We start from the raw sequence: 22,792 nt of genomic DNA, 5'->3' as shown, positions 1-22,792 counted from the left end.
GGTCTAAACCACCATCACCTAGCTCCTGGATGGTTGCAGTAGCCTCTTAACTGAACTCCCTACTTCTGCCCTTGTCCTCATACAATCTATCCTCAACACAGCAGCCAAAATGAGTTTTTAAAATATAAATCCAGGGAATTCCCTGGTGGTCCAGTGGTTAGGACTCTGCGCTTCCACTGCTGGGGGCTTGGGGTCAATCCCTGGTCAGGGAACTAAGATCCTGCAAGCCTCGCAATGCAGCCAAACATCAATCAATCATTTATATATATATATATATATATATATATATTTATATATATATATATATTTATATATATATATATATATTTATATATATATATATATATATATATATATCCCCAATACAGAACTGAAAACACGTGTCCACACAAAAACTTGTACACAAATGTTCATAGCAGCATTATTCACAATAGCTAACAGGTGGAAACAGTCCAAATGTCCATCAACAGATGAACAGATAAAGGAAATGTGGTACAGCCATATAATGAAATATTATTGACAATAAAAAAGAATGAAGTTCTGACACATGCTACAACATGGATGAACCTTGAAAATATTATGCTAAGTGAAATGCCAAACACAAATGGCCATATTCTGTATGATTCCATTTGCAGGAAATGTCCAGAATAGGCAAATCCATAGAGACAGAAAGCACATTAGGGGCTGAGGGAAATGGAGAGTGACTGCTTAATGGGCACGGGGTTTCTTTTTGGAGTGATGAAAATGTTCTGAAATTAGACAGTGGTGATGGTTGCACAACATTCTGAAAGTACTAAAAGCTACTCAACTGTATACTTTAAAACTGTTAAAATGATTAATCTCATGTTATGTAAATTTTACCCCAATTTAAAAAAAGAAAAAATAATATCCTGTCACTCAGAGCCCTCCTTCTCACTCGGAGTAAAAGACAGAGTCCTTACAAGTGCCAACAATATCTTACATGATCTGCTTCTCACCTCACCTCTGTCTTTATCCCCTACCCTCCCCACTTGCTCACCAGTTCCAGATGACTCACACGTGCCAAACACAAACTCACCTTAGGGTCTTTATACCTGCTGCTTTCTCTGCCTAGAAAGTACCTCTTTCCCCCAGATACTCTAAGGGTTTGTGCCTCTTTGCTTCCTGTCTTCTCTCAAATGTCATCATATTATTAAGACTTTTCCCCTGTTGGCCTAGATAAAACAGCTTATATACACATATGCTTTCCTGGCACTCCCTCCCTTTAATCTACTTCATTTTTCTCCATAGCGCTTGTCAACATCTGATATACAACATATTTACTTGATTATTCCCTTATTGTCTGTGCCCCCCACTCCCAATCTAAGCTCCTCAAGCAAGGGACTTTGTTGTCTTCACCAGTGTATCCCACTGCCTAAAACAGTGCCTGGAAAATAGTAGGCATTCATAGACATTTATCAAATAAATGAAGGAACTAATAACAAATGAGCAAAGAATGAAGTAACCAAAATGTATAACGTCTTAGGCAGTAGAGACTAAACTTTCCAAGTTAACATAACATGATGTTTGAGATAGCTTTATGAAAACAGACAGCTGGGGTGGAAATCCTAAGGCATGCCAGAGGTGAAACAGCGGTCATTTCTTGAGAGATGCATTAGCTTTATAGGTGAAGACACAGCAGGGAGTTTGATTTCATTTTTACTTTAGAACTATTATTTTTCCCCATTTGCTGCAAAGAATAAAGAACCTAAAGCAGAACCATTCCTCTAGAGAGGTAGTTTAATAATGGCCCATGGAGAGTGTTTCTGCTTGTATTTTTTCCCAAAGATTAATACGTACTGATCCAAAGCTGATACAAACCACCGTAAGGCAAAAAAGCAATTATTTGACATCTGTGCAGTAGAAAAATAGACTAAGAGAAAGGAGTCCTGGGCTCTAACTATCTGTATGATCTCAGGTAAATCACTTATCCTGCTTTCTTTTCTGTAAAAATAAGGGGGTTGAATTAGATTATCTCTGAGGCTCCATAATTTTATGGAAAAGATCATTTATGGCCACTTAATCTGTTTCCATGTTTAGGATAAATAAGAGTCTTCTGAGCCCAATGAGACAAGAGGTCATAGACAGCCAGAAGCAATGGGCTTCAGAAATTACATTCTGACCAATGATGCCAGATGTATTAATCAGGTTCAGGAAATAAAAGCCATCCTTATCCGCAAAGGAAAAAGGGGGGCCTCATTACCTAAAACAGATGAGTCACCCACCCAAGGCTGTGTGGATAAAATCACAGTACATACATACAATGAAACACCATACAGAGAGCAAAAAGAATGAGGCAGACCCTTGGTGCTGACATGGAAAGATGTCAATGTTATATTTTTCTGTCATTTTTTCCCATTTGCACCTTGAGTTATAACTGACATAAATAAACTGCACATGTTTAAGTGTGCAGTTTGATGAGTTTTGACATATGTATACACTGGTGAAACCATCACCACAATTAAGCTATCGAACATATCTATCACTCCCCAAAGTTTCCTTGTGCCCCTTCATAATCCATCTCTCCTTCCTCATCCCATCTCCAAGTAAGTGCTGATCTGCTGTCACTGAAATTTAGCTTGCTTTTTCTAGAATTTTACATAAACAGAATCATACAGTATGTCCTCTTTTTTGTTTGGCTTCTTTCACTCAGCATGATTATTTTGAGATTCATCCATGTTGTTGCATGTATCAGTGGTCCATTCCCTTCCATTGCTGAGTAGTATTCCACTGTATAAACAAAGCACAGTTTATCCCTTCACCTGTTGATAGACACTGGGGTTGTCTCTAGGTTTTGGTGATCACAAATAAAGCCACTATGAACATTTATGTACAAGTCTTTGTATGGACATATTCTTTTATTTTTTTTCTAATACATTTTTAACACCTTTATTGGAGTATAATTGCTTTACAATGGTGTGTTAGTTTCTGCTTTATAAAAAAGTGAATCAGCTATACATATACATATATCCCCATATACCCTCCCTCTTGTGTCTCCCTCCCACCCTCCCTATCCCACTCCTCTAGGTGGTCACAAAGCACCGAGCTGCCCTCCCTATGCTATGTGGCTGCTTCCCAATAGCTATCGGTTTTACATTTGGTAGTGTATATATGTCCATGCCACTCTCTCACTTTGTCCCAGCTTACCCTTCTCCCTCCCCGTGTCCTCAAGTCCATTCTCTTCATCTGTGTCTTTATTCCTGTCCTGCCCCTAGGTTCTTCAAAATCTTTTTTTTTTTTTAGATTCCATATATATGTGTTAGCATACGGTATTTGTTTTTCTCTTTCTGACTTACTTCACTCTGTATGACAGTCTCTAGGTCCATCCACCTCACTACAAATAACAATTTCATTTTTTTATGGCTGAGTAAATATTCCATTGTATATATGTGCCACATCTTCTTTATCTATTCATCTGTTGATGGACACTTAGGTTGCTTCCATGTCCTGGCTATTGTAAATAGAGCTGCAATGAACATTTTGGTACATGACTCTTTTTGAATTATGGTTTTCTCTGGGTATATGCCCAGTAGTGGGATGGCTGGGTCGTATGGTAGCTCTGTTTTTAGTTTTTTAAGGAACCCCTATACTGTTCTCCATAGTGGCTGTATCAATTTACATTCCCACCAACAGTGCAGGAGGGTTCCCTTTCCTCCACACCCTCTCCAGCATTTATTGTTTCTAGATTGTTTGATGATGGCCATTCTGACTGGTGTGAGGTGATATCTCATTGTAGTTTTGATTTGCATTTCTCTAATGATTAATGATGTTGAACATCCTTTCATGTGTTTGTTGGCAATCTGTATATCTTCTAGGACATATTTTTTTGCTTCTCTTGAGTAAATACCTAGAAATTTAAAGGCTGACTCACAGGTAGGTGCACATTTAACTTAAGACACTACTAAACTGTTTTTCAAAGTGGCTGCACCATTGTACATTCCTACCAGCACTGTATGAGAATTCCAGTTGCTCTATACCCTCATCAAAAATTGGTATGGTCAGCGGAGCGGCTGGGCCCATGAGCCATGGCTGCTGAGCCTGCGCCTCTGGAGCCTGTGCTCCGCATGGGAGAGGCCACAACAGTGAGAGGCCCGCGTACAGGAAAAAAAAAATTGGTATGGTCAGGGGATCGGATAAAGATGGAGGAGGAGTAGGAAGTGGAGCTCACCTCCTCCCACAAATACATCAAAAATACATCTACATGTGGAACGATTCTCACAGAACATCTACTGAACGCTGGCAGAAGACCTCAGACTTCGAAAAGGGCAAGAAAATCTCCATGTAACGGGGTAGGACAAAAGAAAAAAAAGAAAGAAAGGAATAGGGATGGGACCTGTGCCCCTGGGAAGGAGCTGCAAAAGAGGAAAGGTTTCCACACACTGGTAAGTCCTCTCACTGGTGGGGAGATGAAGCCAGGACAGATGGGGAGCTTCGGAGCCTTGGAGGAGAGTGCAACAACTGGTTTATGGAGGGCAAAGTGGAGAGAGACCTGCACAGAAGGTCAGTGCCACCATCTGGCACTCCCCAGCCTGAGACGCTCAGCCGCTGGGGCAGGTGGGGGTTGGGTGCTGAGCCTTGGGCTTCGGAGATCATATGCAGGGAGAGGACTGGGGTTGGCTGCGTGGAGACAGCCTGAGGGGGCTAAGATGTGGTGTGCCACAAGCATGGGAATACAGGAATAAGCATGGGCCCGCCGGAGAGGCAAGGCGCCATTGTTGGCGGGTGTGCTAGGAGAGGGGTGAGCTCACCATAGGAGCTTCTTTCTCCGAGCACACACTCTCAAGCAGCAAGGCACTGCCTACACAAGCTCCAGGGGTGGGTGTGAGCCACCACTGCCGTCTCAGACCCCAGAAATGGGCACAGACTGCTGCCACCATCAAGGGTCCCAAGATTGAGTGCCAACCACTGCCCCCACCTCCCCAGGAAGGTGTGCAGCCCACTGCCACCAAGGGTCCCATGACCAGGCACCAGCCACTGCCCCCACTTCCCTGGGAGTGCGTAAGACCCGCCACTGCCAAGGGTTCTGTGACCAGTCACCAACCTCGGCCCCCCCACCCCTGCCATCTCCCCTGGAGCATGCACAGCCAACACACACTGAGGAAAGAGATGGCAAACAACCAAACCAAAATCAGCCCTCACACCAAAAAAATTTTAAACCCAAACGACCTACGCAGGAACACTCCTGCATATAAATAGCCCTCCAAGAGATAACTGTTTCTCCTAAACTCACAGCGTAAGAGAAATACAAGCAAAATGAAGAAGCAGAGGAACGATTCCCAGTTAAAAGACCAAGAAAATTGTCCTGAAAGAACAAACAATGAAACAGACCACTTCAGTTTAATAGACATGGATTTCAAATAGGAGATAATGAAAATACTAAAGGAATTAAGAAAGGCTATTGACAGAAATGCAGATTACTATAAAAAGGAACGAGAAACTATAAGGAGGAACCAAGAAAAATTAGAAAATTCATTTGCCGAGACAAAAGCTGAGCTAAAGGCAACGAACAGCAGAATGAATAATGCAGAGGAAAGAATAAGTAATCTGGAAGATAGAATAATGGAAATTACCCAATCAAAACAGCAGGCAGAAAGCCAAATGAAAAAGAAAAAAAGTGAAAGCAATATAAGAGAACTACGGGATAATATAAAGCATGCCAATCTATGCATAATGGAGATTCCAGAAGGAAAAGAAAGAGAAAAGGGGATTGAAAATGTATTTGAAGGGGACTTCCCTGGTGGCGCAGTGGTTAAGAATCCGCCTGCCAATGCAGGGGACACAGGTTCGAGCCCTGGTCTGGGAAGATCCCACATGCCGTGGAGCAACCAAGCCCGTGCACCACAACTACTGAGCCTGCAAGCCACAACTACTGAAGCCCACACACCTAGAGCCCATGCTCCACAACAAGAGAAGCCACCACAATGAGAATCCCACGCACCGCAACAAAGAGTAGCCCCGCTCGCTGCAACTAGAGAAAGTCTGCGTGCAGCAACAAAGACCCAATGCAGCCAAAAATAAATAAATAACTAAATTTAAAAGAAAAAAGAAAGGAAATGTATTTGAAGAAATTATGGCTGAAAACTTCCCACACCTAAGAACGAAACAGATATCCAGATACAAAAGTAGAGGGTCCCAAACAAGATGATCCCAAAGAGACCTACGCTAAGACATATTATAATAAAATGGAAAAAGTTAAAGAGAGGATTCTAAAGGCAGCAAGAGAAAAATAGAGTTAATTACAAGAGAACCCCCATAAGGCTATCAGCTGATTTCTCTACAGAAATGCTGCAGGACAGGAGGGAATGGCAAAATATATTCAAAGTCTTGAAAGAGAAAAATCTGCAACCTAGAATGCTCTACCCAGCAAGATTATCATTTAGAATGGGAGGAGAAATAAAGAATTTCTCAGACAAGCAAAAACTAAAAGAATACAGCAATACTAAAGCTATCCTAAAAGAAATATTGAAAGGTCTTCACTAAATTGAAAAGAAGCAAGAAGATATAGGAAGGAGGAAATCACAATTGGAAAGTAAATCACTTAAATTAGCCAGTATACAGATCAAAAAGAGAAAAAAAAAACCTATTTGTGCAAGCGATGATAAACACAAGGAACAGCAAAAGGATAAACACAAAGATGTAAAAGAGGACATCAAAATCATAAAATGTGGGGAAGGAGAGTAAGAAAATGTAGATTCTTTTTTTTCAGAATGTGTTTGAGCCTATATGTCTATCAATCAAAAGCAAGCAAATATAGGTAGAGGTTAACATACTTGAAAAACAGGGCAACACAAATCAAAAATATACAACAGATTCACAAAAAACAAAAAGAAGAGAACACAAGCATAAAATAAAAGGAAATTATCAAGCCAAGAAAAACATCAAGAAAAACAAAAAGAAAAAGACAGGAACAAAGAAGAAACATAGAGTCAACTGGAAAACAAGGTTTTAAATGGCAATAAATACATACATATCTGTAATTACCTAAAATGTCAATGGACTGAATGCTCCAATCAAAAGACATAGAGTGGCAGCCTGGATACAAAAAAAACAAGAGCCTACAACATGCTGCCTACAAGAGACCCACCTTAGGGCAAAGGACACACAGAAGCTGAAAGTGAGGGGATGGAAAAAGTTATTTCATGTAAATGGAAATGACAAGAAAGCAGGGGTTGCAATACTCATATCAGACAAAATAGACTTTTAAACAAAGGCCATAAAGAAAGATAAAGAAGGACACTATATAATGGTAAAAGGATCAATACAAGAAGAGAATTTTACACTTATCAACATACATGCACCTAATACAGGAGAACCCAAACACATAAAACAAACACTAACAGACATTAAGGGAGAAACTGACGGGAATATAATAATAGTAGGAAACTTTAACACCACACTCACATCAATGGGCAGATCTTCTAGACAAAAAATCAGTAAGGCAAGAGAGATCCTAAATGATACAATAGAACAGTTAGACTTAACTGATATTTTCAGGATATTACATCTAAAAAAAACCCAGAATACACATTCTTTTCAACTGCACATGGAACATTGTCTAGGATTGACCACATACTAGGGCACAAAACTAACCTCAACAAATTTAAGAGTATAGAAATTATTTCAAGAATCTTCTCTGACCACAATGGCATGAAACTAGAAATAAACCACAGGAAAAGAAATGACAGAAAAATGATTACATGGAGACTAAACAACACGCTACTAAAAAACCAATGGGTCAACAAGGAAATCAAAACGGAAATTAAAAAATACTTTGAGAAAACAACAAATGAAAACACAACCATACAAAATATATGGGATGCAGCAATAGCAGTTCTTAGAGGGAAGTTCATAGCAATACAGGTCTTCCTAAAAAAACAAGGAAAATAAACAACCTAACATACCACCTAAAGAAATTAGAAAAAAAGAACAAACAAAACCTGAAGTTAGCAGAAGGAAGGAAGTAATAAAGATCAGGAAGGAAATAAACAAGAAACAGATTTTAAAAGACAATAGAAAAAGTAAATAAAACCAAGAGTTGGTTCTTTGAAAGGGTAAACAAAATTGACAAACCTCTGGCCAGGCTCACCAAGAAGAAAAGAGAGAGAACCCAAATAAACAAAATCACAAATGAAAAAGGAGAAATCTCAACCGATACTGCAGAAATACAAAAAAAAAAATAAGAGAAAACTATGAACAATTTTATGACAACAAATTTGACAACCTAGAAGAAACAGACAACTTTCTAGAAACATAAAGCCCACCAAACTGATCACTAGAAGTGAAATAGAATCTGTAATTTTAAAAAACTCCCTACAGAGAACGCACAGCATGCCTCAGGGTGTTGCAACGTCATGCTGGCCTCTGCTGCCACAGGCTTGCCCCACATTCCGTACCCCTCCATCCCCCCAGCCTGAGTGAGCCAGAGCCCCCTAATCAGCTGCTCCTTTAACCCCATCCTGTCTGACCGAACAGCAAACGCGCTCAGGTGACCTACATGCAGAGGTGGGGCCAAATCCAAAGGTGAACCCCAGGAGCTGTGCAAACAAAGAAGAGAAAGGGAAATTTCTCCCAGCAGCCTCAGGAGCAGCGGATTAAATCTCCACAATCAACTTGATGTACCCTGCAACTCTGGAATACCTGAATAGATGAATCATCCCAAAATTGAGGTGGTGGACTTTGGGAGCAACTGTAGACTTGGGGTTTGCTTTCTGCATCTAATTTCTTTCTGGTTTTATGTTGATCGTAGTTTAGTATTTAGAGTTTATTATCACTGGAAGGTTTGTGTATTGATTTGATTGCTCTCTTCCTCTTTTTTTATATAGATAAATATTCTTTTCTCCTTTTTATCTTTTTGTGAGTGTGCATGTGTATGCTTCCTTGTGTGATTTTGTCTGTATAGCTTTGCTTTTACCATTTGTCCCAGGGTTCTGTCCATTTCTTTTTTTTTTTTTAATATAGTTTTTAGCGATTCTTATCATTGGTGGATTTGTTTTTTGGTTTGGTTGCTCTCTTCTTTCTTTCTTTTTTTTTTTTACTACTTTTTAGTTTTTCATAATTTTTTTTATTTTAATAACTTTATTTTATCTTATTATTTTTTTCTTTGTTTTTTTTCTCCCTTTTCTTCTGAACCGTGTGGCTGACAGGGTCTTGGTGCTCCAGTCAGGTGTCGGGCCTATGCCTCTGAAGTGGGAGAGCCGAGTTCAGGACACTGGTCCACCAGAGACCTTCCAGCTCCATGTAATATCAAATGGCAAAAGCTGTCCCAGAGATCACCACCTCAATGCTAAGACACAGCTCCACTCAACGACCAGCAAGCTACAGTGCTGGACAACCTATGCCAAACAACTAGCAAGACAGGAACACAACCCCACGCATAAGCAGAGAGGCTGACTAAAATCATTATAAGGTCAAAGACACCCCAAAACACACCACCGGATGCGCTCCTGCATACCAGAAAGACAAGATCCAGTCTCATCCACCAGAACACAGGCACCACTCCCCTCCACCAGAACCCTATACACCCCACTGAACCAACCTTACTTACTGGGGGCAGACACCAAAAGCAACAGGAACTACGAACCTGCAGCCTGCAAATAGGAGACCCCAAACACAGTAAGTTAAGCAAAATGAGAAGACAGAGAAACACACAGCAGATGAAGGAGCAAGGTAAAAACCCACCAGACAGGGGTTCCCTAGTGCTGCAGTGGTTGAGAGTCCGCCTGCCGATGAAGGGGATGTGGGTTCGTGCCCGGTCTGGGAGGATACCACATGCCGCGGAGCGGCTAGGCCCGTGAGCCATGGCCGCTGAGCCTGCGTGTGCGGAGCCTGTGCTCTGCAACGGGAGAGGCCACAACACCGAGAGACCCATGTACCGCAAAAAAAAAAAAAAAACACCAGACCAAACACTTACAAGAATTAAAAACCAAACAATGATGAACAACACAATAAATGAAATTTAAAATTCTCTAGAAGGACTCAATAGCAGAATAACTAGGCAGAAGAATGGATAAGTGACCTGGAAGATAAAATAGTGGAAGTATCTACTGCAGAGCAGAATAAAGAAAAATGAATGAAAAGAACTGAGGACAGTCTCAGAGACCTCTGGGACAACATTAAACGCACCAACATTAGAATTATAGGGGTCCCAGAAGAAGAAGAGAAAAACAAAGGGACTGGGAAAATATCTGAACAGATTATAGATGAAAACGTCCTTAATACGGGAAAGGAAATAGTCAATCAAGTCCAGGAAGCGCAGAGAGTCCCATACAGGAAAAATCCAAGAAACAAGCCAAGACACATTAATCAAACTATCAAAAATTAAATACAAAGAAAAAATATTAAAAGCAGCAAGGGAAAAACAACAAATAACATACAAGGGAATCCCCATAAGATTAACAGCTAATCTTTCACCAGAAAATCTTCAACCCAGAAGAGAGTGGCAGGACATATTTAAAGTGATGAAAGAGAAAAACCTACAACCAACATTACTCTACCCAGCAAGGATCTCATTCAGATTCAATGGAGAAATTAAAACCTTTATAGAGCAGCAAAAGCTAAGAGAATTCAGCACCACCAAACCGGCTTTACAACAAATGCTAAAGGAACTTCTTTAGGCAAGAAACACAAGAGAAGGTAAAGACCTACAATAACAAACCCAAAATAATTAAGAAAATGGTAATAGGAACATACATATCGATAACTACCTTAAATGTAAATGGATTAAATGCTCCAACCAAAGGACACAGACTGGCTGAATGGATATAAAAACAAGACCCATATACATGCTATCTACAAAAGACCCACTTCAGACCTAGGGACTCATACAGACTGACAGTGAGGGGATAGAAAAAGATATTCCATGCAAATGGAAATCAAATTAAAGCTGAAGTAGCAATTCTCATATTAGACAAAATAGACTTTAAAATAAAGACTATTACAAGAGACAAAGAAAGACACTACATAGTGATCAAGGGATAAATCCAAGAATAAGATATAAAAATTGTAAATATTTATGCACTCAACATAGGATCACCTCAATACATAAGCCAAATGCTAACAGCCATAAAAGGGGAAATCGACAGTAACACAATCATAGTAGGGGACTTTAACACTCTACTTTCACCAATGGATAGATCATCCAAAATGAAAATAGGTAAGAAAGTACAAGCTTTAAATGATGCACTAAACAAGATGGACTTAATTGATATTTATAGGATATTCCATCCAAAAACGACAGAATACACTTCCTTCTCAAGTGCTCATGGAACATTCTCCTGGATAGATCAGATCTTGGGTCACAAATCAATCCTTGGTAAATTTAAGAAAATTGAAATTGTATCAAGTATCTTTTCCAACCACAACGCTATGAGACTAGATATAAATTACAGGAAAAAATCTGTAAAAAATACAAACACAGGGAGGCTAAACCATACACTACTAAATAACCAAGAGATCACTGAAGAAATCAAAGAGGAAATCAAATAATACCTAGCAACAAATGACAATGAAAACATGACGACCCTAAACCTATGTGATGCAGCAAAAGTAGTTATAAGAGAGAAGTTTATAGCAATAAAATCCTACTTCAAGAAACAAGAAACATCTCAAATAAACAACCTAACCTTACACCTAAAGCAATTAGAGAGAGAAGAACAAAAAAACCCAAAGTTCAGCCATTAGCCAGGCTCTTCAAGAAAAAATGGGAGAAGACTCAAATAAACAGAATTAGAAATGAAAAAGGAGAAATAACAACTGACACTGCAGAAATACAAAGGATCATGAGAGATTACTACAAGCAACTGTATGCCAATAAAATGAACAACCTGGAAGAAATGGACACATTCTTAGAAAAGCACAACCTGCTGAGACTGAACCAGGAAGAAATGGAAAATATAAACAGAACAATCACAGGCACTGAAATTGAAACAGTGATTAAAAATCTTGCAATAAACAAAAGCCCAGGACTAGACGGCTTCACAGGGGAATTCTATCAAATGTTTAGAGAAGACCTAACACCTATCCTCCTTAAGCTCTTTCAAAATATAGCAAAGGGAGGAACACTCCCAAACTCATTCTATGAGGCCACCATCACCCTGATACCAAAACCAGACAAGGATGTCACAAAGAAAGAATACTACAGACCAGTATCACTGATGAACATAGATGCAAAAATCCTCAACAAAATACTAGCAAACAGAATCCAACAGCACATTAAAAGGACCATACACCATGATCAAGTGGGGTTTATTCCAAGAATGCAAGGATTCTTCAATATACACAAATCAATCTATGTGATAAACCACATTAACAAACTGAAGGAGAAAAACCATATGATCATCTCAATAGATGCAGGAAAAGCTTTCAACAAAATTCAACACCCACTTATGATAAAAACCCTCCAGAAAGTAGGCACAGAGGGAACTTACCTGAACTTCATAAAGGCTACATATGACAAACCCACAGCCAACATCATTCTCAGTGGTGAAAAACTGAAACCATTTCCTCTAAGATCAGGAACAAGACAAGGTTGTCCACTCTCACCACTATTATTCAACATAGTTTCGGAAGTTTTAGCCACAGGAATCAGAGAAGAAAAAGAATGAAAAGGAGTCCAAATCAGAAAAGAAGAAGTAAAGCTGTCACTGTTTTCAGATGATATGATAGTATACATGGAATCCTGAAGATGCTACCAGAAAACTACTAGAGCTAATCAATGAATTTGGTAAAGTAGCAGGATACAAAATTAATGCACATAAATCTCTTGCATTCCTATACACTAATGATAAATAATCTGATAGAGAAATTAAGGAAACACTCCCATTTACCACTGCAACAAAAAGAATAAAATGCCTAGGAATAAACCTACCTAAAGAGACAAAAGATCTGTATGCAGAAAACTATTAAGACACTGATGAAAGAAATTAAAGATGACACAAACAGATGGGGTGATATACCATGTTCTTGGACTGGAAGAATCAACATTGTGAAAATGAGTATACTACCGAAACTAATCTAAAGATTCAATGAAATCCCTATAAAACTACCAATGGCATTTTTCATAGAACTAGAACAAGAGTTTTCACAATTTGTATAGAAACACAAAAGACCGCGAATAGCCAAAGCAATCTTGAGAAAGAAAAATGGAGCTGGAGGAATCAGGCTCCCTGACTTCGGACTATACTACAAAGCTACAGTAATCAAGACAGTATGGTACTGGCACAAAAAGAGAAATATAGATCAATGGAACAGGATAGAAAGCCCAGAGATAAACCCACGCACATATGGTCACCTTATCTTTAATAAAGGAGGCAGGAATATACAATGGAGAAAAGACAGCCTCTTCAATAAGTGATGCTGGGAAAACTGGACAGCTACAAGTAAAAGAATGAAATTAGAACACTCCCTAACACCATACATAAAAATAAACTCAAAATCAATTAAAGACCAGGCTTCCCTAGTGGTGCAATGGTTAAGAGTCTGCCTGCCGATGCAGGTGACATAGGTTCGTGCCCAGGTCCAGGAAGATCCCACATGCCGTGGAGCGGCTGGGCCCGTGAGCCATGGCCACTGTGCCTGTGCGTCCGGAGCCTGTGCTCCGTAATGGGAGAGGCCACAACAGTGAGAGGCCCACGTACCGCAAAAAAAAAAAAAAAAATCAATTAAAGGCCTTAATGTAAGGCCAGACACTATGAAACTCTTAGAGAAAAACACAGGCAGAACACTCTATGACATAAATCACAGCAAGATCCTTTTTGACCCACTTCCTAGAGAAAAACAAAAATAAACAAATGGGACCTAATGAAACTTAAAAGCTTTTACACAGTAAAGGAAACCATAAACAAGATGAAAAGGCAACCCTCAGATGGGAGAAAATATTTGCAAATGAAGCAACTGACAAAGGATTAATCTCCAAAACTTACAAGTAGCTCATGCAACTCAATATCAAAAAAACAAACAACCCAATCCAAAAATGGGCAGAAGACCTAAATAGACATTTCTCCAAAGAAGATATACAGATTGCCAACATACCACATGAAAGAATACTCAACATCACTAATCATTAGAGAAATGCAAATCAAAACTACAATGAGGTATCACCTCACACCAGTCACAATGGCCATCATAAAACAATCTACAAACAATAAATTCTGGAGAGGGTGTGGAGAAAAGGGAACTCTCTTGCACTGCTGGTAGGAATGTAAATTGATACAGCCACTATGGAGAACAGTGTGGAGGTTCCTTAAAAAACTAAAAATAGAACTACCATATGACCCAGCAATCCCACTATTTGACATATACCCCAAGAAAACCATAATTCAAAAAGAGTCATGTATCACAATGTTCATTGCAATTCTATTTACAATAGCCAGGACATGGAAGCAACATAAGTGTCCATCGACAGATGAATGGATAAAGAAGATGTGGCACATATATACAATGGAATATTACTCAGCCATAAAAAGAAATGAAGTTGAGTTATTTGTAGTGAGGTGGATGGACCTAGAGTCTGTCATACAGAGTGAAGTAAGTCAGAAAGAGAAAAACAAATACCGTATGCTAACACATATATAGGGGATCTAAAAAAAAAAAGCTTCTGAAGATCCTAGGGGCAGGACAGGAATAAAGACACAGATGTAGAGAATGGACTTGAGGACATGGGGAGTGGGAAGGGTAAGCTGGGACAAAGTGATAGGGTGGCATGGACATATATACACTACCAAATGTAAAACCAATAACTAGTGGGAAGCAGCTGCATAGCACAGGGAGATCAGCTCCGTGCTTTGTGACCACCTAGAGGGGTGGGATAGGGAGAGTGGGAGGGAGACGCAAGAGGGAGGAGATATTGGGATATATGTATATGTATAGCTGATTCACTTTGTTATAAAGCAGAAACTAACACACCATTGTAAAGCAATTATACTCCAATAAAGATGTTAAAAAAAACCTCCCTACAAACAAAAGTCTAGAACCAGATGGCTTCACAAGCGAATTCTAGCCAACACACAAAGAAGAACTTATACTGATTCTTCTCAAACTCTTCCAAAAGACTGAAGAGGAGGGATCACTCCCAAAGACATTCTGTGAAGCCACCATCACTCTGATACCAAAACCAGACAAAGATACCATGAAAAAAAGAAAATTATAGGCCAATACCTTTGATGAATATAGATGCAAAACTTCTCAACAAAATATTAGCAAACCGAATCCAACTATACATTAAAAAATATCATACACCACGACCAGTGGGATTCATCCCAAGTTCACAAGGATGGTTCAACATACGCAAAACAATCAATTTAATACACTGCATAAAAAAAAGAAAAGTCAAAAACCACATGATCCTCTCAGTAGATGCAGAAAAAGCCAAAATTCAACATCCATTGATGATAAAAACTCTTACCAAAATGGGTATAGAGGGAACATATCTCAACGTAATGAGAGCCATTTATGACAATCCCACAGCCATTGTAATAGTCAATGGTGAGAAGCTGAAAGCCTTCGTGCTCAACTCTGGAACAAGACAAGTATGCCCACTCTCACCTCCTCTATTCAACATAGTATTGGAAGTCCTAGCCACAGACAAGAAAAAGAGATAAAAGGTATCCATATTGGAAGGGAAGAGGAAAAATTGACACTATATGCAGATGACATGATACTATACATAGAAAACCCTAAGGACTCCACACAAAAACTATTAGATCTAATAAATGAGTTCAGCAAAGTAGCAGGATACAAGATTGACACCCAGAATCAACCGCATCTTTACAATGACAATGAAATATCAGAAAGAGAATGTAAAAAAAAATACCTTCTAGAATTGCACCAAAATAAAATACCTACGAATAAACCTGACCAAGGAGATGAAAGACTTATATGCTGAGAACTATAAAACATTAATAAAGGAAATTAAAGAGGATTCAAAGCAATAGAAAGATACCCCATGCTCTTGGATTGGAAGATTTAATATTCTTGAAATGGAAATACTACCCAAAGCAATCTACAGATTTAATGCAAATCAAATTACCCATGACATTTTTCACAGAACTAGAACAAATAATCCAAAAATTTACATGGAACCATAAAAGGCCCAGAACTGCCAAAGTAATTCTGAGGGAAAAAAAACACCTGTCTGCAGGTGACATAACTCTCACAGACTTCATAAAATACTACAAAGCTACAGTAATCAAAACAGTGTGGTATTGGTACAAAAAGAGACATATGGATCAATGGAACAGAATAGACAGCCAAGAAATAAACCTACACACCTACAGTCAATCTTTGACAAAGGAGGCAAGAATCTAAAACAGTAAAAAGACAGTCTCTTTAGCAAGTCATGCTGGGAAAGTTGGACAGCTGCATATAAATCAATGACATTAGAACACACCTTCACACCATGCACAAAAATAAACTCAAAATGGTTTAAAGACTTAAATATAAGACATGACACCATAAAACTAGAAGAGAACCTAAGCAAAACATTCTCAGACATAAACTGTAGTAATATTAGGTCAGTCTCCCAAGGCAATAGACATAAAAACAAAAATAAACAAATGGGACCTAATCAAACTTACAAGCTTTTGCACAGCAAATGAAACTATAAACAAAACAAAAAGACAACCTACAGAATGGGAGAAAATATTTGCAAATGATGCAACCAGCAAGGGCTTAATCTCCAAAATATACAAACAGCTCATACAACTCAACAACAAAAAAACAAACCACCCAATTGAAAAATGGGCAGAAGACTTTAACAGACATTTCTCCAAAGAAGACATGCAGGTGGCCAACAGGCACATGAAAAGATGCTCAACATCACTGATTAGAGAAATGCAAATCAAAACTATAATGAGGTACCACCTCATACTGGCCATCATCAAAAAGTCTACAAGTAACAAATGATGGAGAGGGTGTGGAGAAAAGGGAATCCTCCTACACTGTTGGTGGGAATGTAAATTGGTACAGCCACTATGCAAAACAGTATGGATGTTCCTCAGAAAACTACAAGTAGAGTTACCATATGATCTAGCAATCCCACCCCTGGGCATATACCCGGACAAAACTATAATTCAAAAAGATACATGCAACCCTGTGTTCAAAGCAGCACTATTCACAATAACCAAGACATAGAAACAACCTAAATGTCCATCGACAGATGAATGGATAAAGAAGACATGGTACACACATACAATGGAATACTACTCAGCCACAAAAAAGAATGAAATAATGCCATTTGCAGCAACATAGATGCAACTAGAGATTATCTTACTAAGTGAAGTCAGAAAGAGAAAGATAAATACCATATGATACCACTTATATGTGGAATCTAAACTATGGTACAAATGAACCTAGCTACAAAACAGAAATAGACTCACAGACATAGAGAACAGACTTGTGGTTGCCAAGGGGGATAGGAGGAGGGAGAGGGATGGACAGGGAGTTTGGGGTTAATAGATGCAAACTATTACTTTTAGAATGGATAACAACAAGGTCCTACTGTATAGCACAGGGAACTATATCCAATCTCCTGGGATAATTCATAACGGAAAAAATATTTGAAAAGAATGTATATATGTGCATAACTGAGTCACTTTGCTGTACAGCAGAAATTAGCACAAGACTGTAAATTGACTATACTTCAATAAAAAATTTAAATTAACAAAAACTGTTATAGTCAGTCTTTATAATTTTAGCCATTCTAGTGGGTACACAGTAGCATCGTATGATTTTAATTTGCATTTCCCTAATGACTAATGATGTTGAGCATCTTTTCATGTGTTTATTTGATATCTGTATATTATCTTTGGTAAAATGTTCAAATCTTTTGCCCATTTTCCATATTATCTGTATTCTTGAGTTTTTTAAATTCTGTCTCATTTTTCCACTTAACATGTATACAGTACGATCCTTTTGTAAAAAGAAATTAAAACTTGAAAAATCCAACCCATATTTGTACATTTAGACAGTCTGGTAGTCCATATATCAAAATTATTAATGACTGGTAACAAGAACTGTCTGGGGCAGAGGAAGTGAGGTTACTGGGGACTCATTTGATATATTTCTATATTGCTTTTCATCAATCATATAAAACATGATAAAGTCATTTCTCTTTGGCCAAGAGAAAGTTAGGGGAAAAAAACACAAATAAAAAGTCAAAAATTCAGCAGCAGCAGCCAAATGAGGAAAGGAATAAAGACTCAAGTCATAAAGTTGAAAAAGTCATGGCTAAGAAAACAGAAGAAAGATCTAGCTCAGCAAAACTTCCAATGTGGAAATGTACAGATTAAGTGAGCAGGCAGTCCTGGGGTAAGACAAGGAAAACAAAAATCCTCAAGATTTGCAGCCCCAGGTATCACTGGGAGACCCCAGCAGAGGCAGACAAGCCTGCTGGGGGACATCATCTTTCAGGGTCACTGGTATGAACTAGAGGATGCATCCAGAGCTGGACTGAGTGAGCCCAGACATTTAAGAGAATTTCAGGAGACTGAAATCCAGGATCCTCAAGTTGTCTTTTGCCCCTCCCCTCGGGTTACAGAAAAGAAGTATATAGAAAGCAATTTCTTTTTTTCCCCAAGTATTGTATTTTATTTTATTTACTTTTTATTGAAGTATAGTTGATTTACAATGTTTCAGGTGTATAGCAAAGTGATTCACAGTTATATGCATATATATATATTCTTTTTCAGATTTTTTTCCATTATGGGTTATTACAAGATATTGAATATAGTTCCCTGTGCTATACAGTAGGTCCTTGTTGTTTATCTGTTTTATATATAGTAGTGTATATCTGCTAATCCCAAATTCCCAGTTTATCCCTCCCTACCCCTTTCCCCTTTGGTAACCATAAATTTGTTTTCTATGTCTGTAAGTCTATTTCTGTTTTGTAAATAAGTTTATTTGTATCATATTCTAGATTCCATATATAAGTGATATCATATGGTATTTGTCTTTCTCTGTCTGACTTACTTCACTTAGTATGATAATCTCTAAGTCCATCCATGTTGCTCCAAATGGTATTCTCTTTCTTTTTATGGCTGAGTAGTATTCCATTGTATATATGTACCACATCTTCTTTGTCCATTCATCTGTTGATGGACACTTAAATTGCTTCCATGTCTTGACTATAGTGCTGCTATGAACCTCGGGGTGCATGTATCTTTTCGAATTAGAGTTTTTGTCTTTTCTATATATATGCCCAGGAGTGGGATTGTTGGATCATATGGCAACTCCATTTTTAGTTTTTTAAGGAACCTCCATACTATTTTGCATAGTGGCTGCACCAATTTACATTCCCACCAACAGCGTAGGAGGGTTCTCTTTGATCCACACCCTCTCCAGCATTTATCATTTGTAGACTTTTTGATGATGGCCATTCTGACCAGTGTGAGGTGGTACCGTATTATCATTTTGATTTGTTTTTTTCTAGTAATTAGCAATGCTGAGCATCTTTTCATGTGCCTGTTGGCCATCTGTATGTCTTCTTTGGAGAAATGTCTATTAAAAGTCTTTTGCCCATTTTTTGTTTGGGTTGTTTGGTTTTTTGATATTGAGTTGTATGAGCTGTTTGTTTAGTTTGGAAATTAATCCCTTGTCAGTCACATCATTTGCAAATATTTTCTCCCATTTTGTAGGTTGTCTTTTCATTTTGTTTATGATTTCCTTTGCTGTGCAAAAGCTTTCAAGTTTAAGTAGGTCCCATCTGTTTATTTTTGCTTTTGTTTCCATTACTCTAGGAGACAGGTCCAAAAAAATACTGCTGCGGTTTACATCAAAGAGTGTCCTGCCTATGTCTTCCTCTAGGAGTTGTATAGTATCTGGTCTTATAGTTAGGTCTTTAATCCATTTTGAGTTTATTTTTGTATATGGTGTTAGAGAATGTTCTAATTTCACTCTTTTACATGTAACTGTCCAGTTTTCCCCACACCACTGACTGAAGAGACTGTCTTTTCTCCATTGTATATTCTTGACTCTTTTGTCATAGATTAATTGACCATAAGTGTGTGGGTTTATTTCTGGGCTTTCTATCCTGTTCCATTGATCTATGTGTCTGTTTTTGTGCTGGTACCATACTATTTTGATTACTGTAGCTGTGTAGTATAGTCTGAAGTCAGGGCACTTGATTCCTCCAGCTCCATTCATCCTTCTCAAGATTGTTTTGGCTACTCAGGGTCTTTTGTGTTTCCATACAAATTTTAAAATTTCTTGTTCCAGTTCTACGAAAAATACCGTTGGTGATTTGATAGGGACTGCATTGAATCTGTAGATTGCCTTGGGTAGTATGGTTATTTTAACAATATTGATTCTTCCAATTGAAGAACATAGTATGTTTGTGTGGTCTTTAATTTCTTTCATCAGTGTCTTATAGTTTTTGGAGTACAGGTATTTTGTAGAAAGTAACTTCTATCCTTAAACTAAAGTATAATTGAGTGTGGAGAAGAGATAAATTGTGTCAAGTTGAGATGAAAAGCCTGTCAAGAAGAATTCACACACTATATCAGAGCAAACAAAAAATACAGACAGAACCTCCCATGTTAAACATGAGTGGAATGAAAAGAAGTGGTCTAGAAGATACATAAATATGACATGGGGTGGGGAGAAATAGAAAGAACTTGCATGATGAACAAAGAACGAATTGTGGAGAAGAATATAATCATAGGAAAATAAGTAGCTTTTTTGTGAATGCTTTAGACTTACACAGGAACTTAATAAGAATATAGATTTGATAAGGCACAAGAGCTCAATACAAGATGATGAAACAACAAAATTAGAGAAAAAGGAAAACTGAGAGCAAAGAATAAATTAAAATGTAAACAAGATCATTCATTCAAATCAGTAAATTAGATACAGCAAAAAGGAAGGGGGGAGGGAAGAAGGGAGGAAATGGAAAAAAGAAAATGGCTGAAAATCAAAGTAATAGCACAGAAGAAAGGGTTGGGCTATTATGATTAATTGCTTTCACCTTTCTATTTTTCTTTTGCATTTGACAGTAAAAGGACAGAAATGGAAGATGAAGAAATCCAATGTCCCTGAAGTGGAGAACTTAACTAGTGAAATAGAAAGAGTTCACAGGATACAATGCAGAAAATTTTTCCATCAATGAAGAAAGAATTCATCAAGGGTACACTGTGTATTAGGGAAAAATGAAACAGGATGATCACCATTGAGATCTATCCTTGTTAAGTTACTAAACTTCAAGAAAAATAAAAGGAAATTTTCAGGCATATTCAGACACACATGTGTGCATGTATGTGTGCATGCACACACACACCACACACACACACACACACACACAGTGTGTTACCTACAAGGGAGAAAAAGAAAAGGCTAGCTGGCCTAAGACTCCTTCAGTTACATTCAGTGGCAGAAGACAATGGAGTAATGTCTACAATATTCTAAGGGAAAGAAAGTGTAACCCAAGAATATAATATCCAGCCAAGATATCATTCAAATTCATAAAGGGACTAGGCAGACATTCTTAACATGAAAGAGTGAAATGAACATAGCACCTACAAGCTATTCTTGAAGGAACTCCTCAATGATAAAATCCTGACAATCAAGAAATAAGTCAGGGCTTCCCTGGTGGCGCAGTGGTTGAGAGTCCACCTGCCGATGCAGGGGACACGGGTTCATGCCCCAGTCCGGGAAGATCCCACATGCCGCGGAGCGGCTAGGCCCGTGAGCCATGGCTGCTGAGCCTGCGCATCCGGAGCCTGTGCTCCGCAATGGGAGAGGACACAACAGTGAGAGGCCCGCGTACGGCAAAAAAATAAAAAGAAGTCAAAGTAAAGGATTCAGAAATATAGATGAACCATGGGCCAAAGCCTGGTTGTAAGCATAAGATCCTTTTAAATACGAACTAAAAGTAAACAAACAGATAAAACAAGCAGATGATTTATGATTGCATAACAGAATGTAAATGTTGTAAGCCCTGACAAAGTAAAAATAACTTGATTAATAAAAAGTGGGAGTAGGGGAAAGTGTTAGGAGGAAGTGTAAGCAAGCTAATCTCCTCCTCCTTCTTCATAGTAGAGTCCACTGATAATGTTTAATATTGAAAAAGGTAGATTTACAAAATGACTAAATGATCATTTGACCCAGCAACTCCACACCTAGGTATCTTTCTAAGAGAAATGAAAACATATGTCCACACAAAAACTCAATACAAATGTTCATAATAGCATTAGTCTAAAAAGTGGAAACAATCCAAACGTCCATCAACAGATGAATGGATAAACAAATGGGGGCAATAAAAAGAAATGAAGTACTGATACATGCTTCAACATGGATGAACCCTGAAAACATTATGTTAAGTGAGACAAGACAGTCACAAAGGACCACATATTGTATGATTCTATTTAAATAAAATGTCCAAAATAGGCAAATATATAGAAATTAAAAGTAGATCAGTGACTGTTTAGGGATGGGAAAGATATGGAGGTTGGGGAGTCACTGATAGCTAAAGGGTACAGGGTTTCGTTTTAATGTGACAAAAAGTTCTAAAATCAATTGAGGTGATGGTTGCACCGTTCTGTGTATATACTAAAAACCATTGCATTGTACACTATTAATAGGTGAATTATATGGTGTATGAATTATAGCTTGATAAGGCTGTTACCAAAAAGACACTACAAAAAAATGACTAACTGCTCAATGGTTTTCATATTTTTTCTTAAGCTTAAATGGATATTAATGACTAATATCTTTTATGGTAAAGAAACATTCGTCTGAAGATTAGCAATTCCTGTATTTTATTTCAGTGTTTTATTCTGTCAAATTC

The 22,792-nt window shown here is 38.2% G+C and overlaps 1 protein-coding gene across 11 annotated transcripts in view; it reads right to left on the bottom strand.

Annotated features, from left to right (window-relative positions):
- The window catches only part of SYTL4 (synaptotagmin like 4), a 197,017-nt gene that overhangs the window by 52,776 nt on the left and 121,449 nt on the right, over positions 1 to 22,792 (bottom strand). The gene's annotated exons all lie outside the window — the stretch shown is intronic.

This window comes from Pseudorca crassidens, chromosome X (genome assembly GCF_039906515.1).
Source record: "Pseudorca crassidens isolate mPseCra1 chromosome X, mPseCra1.hap1, whole genome shotgun sequence".
Lineage (NCBI taxonomy): Eukaryota > Metazoa > Chordata > Mammalia > Artiodactyla > Delphinidae > Pseudorca > Pseudorca crassidens.
This window is presented reverse-complemented; position numbering and strand designations above follow the sequence as displayed.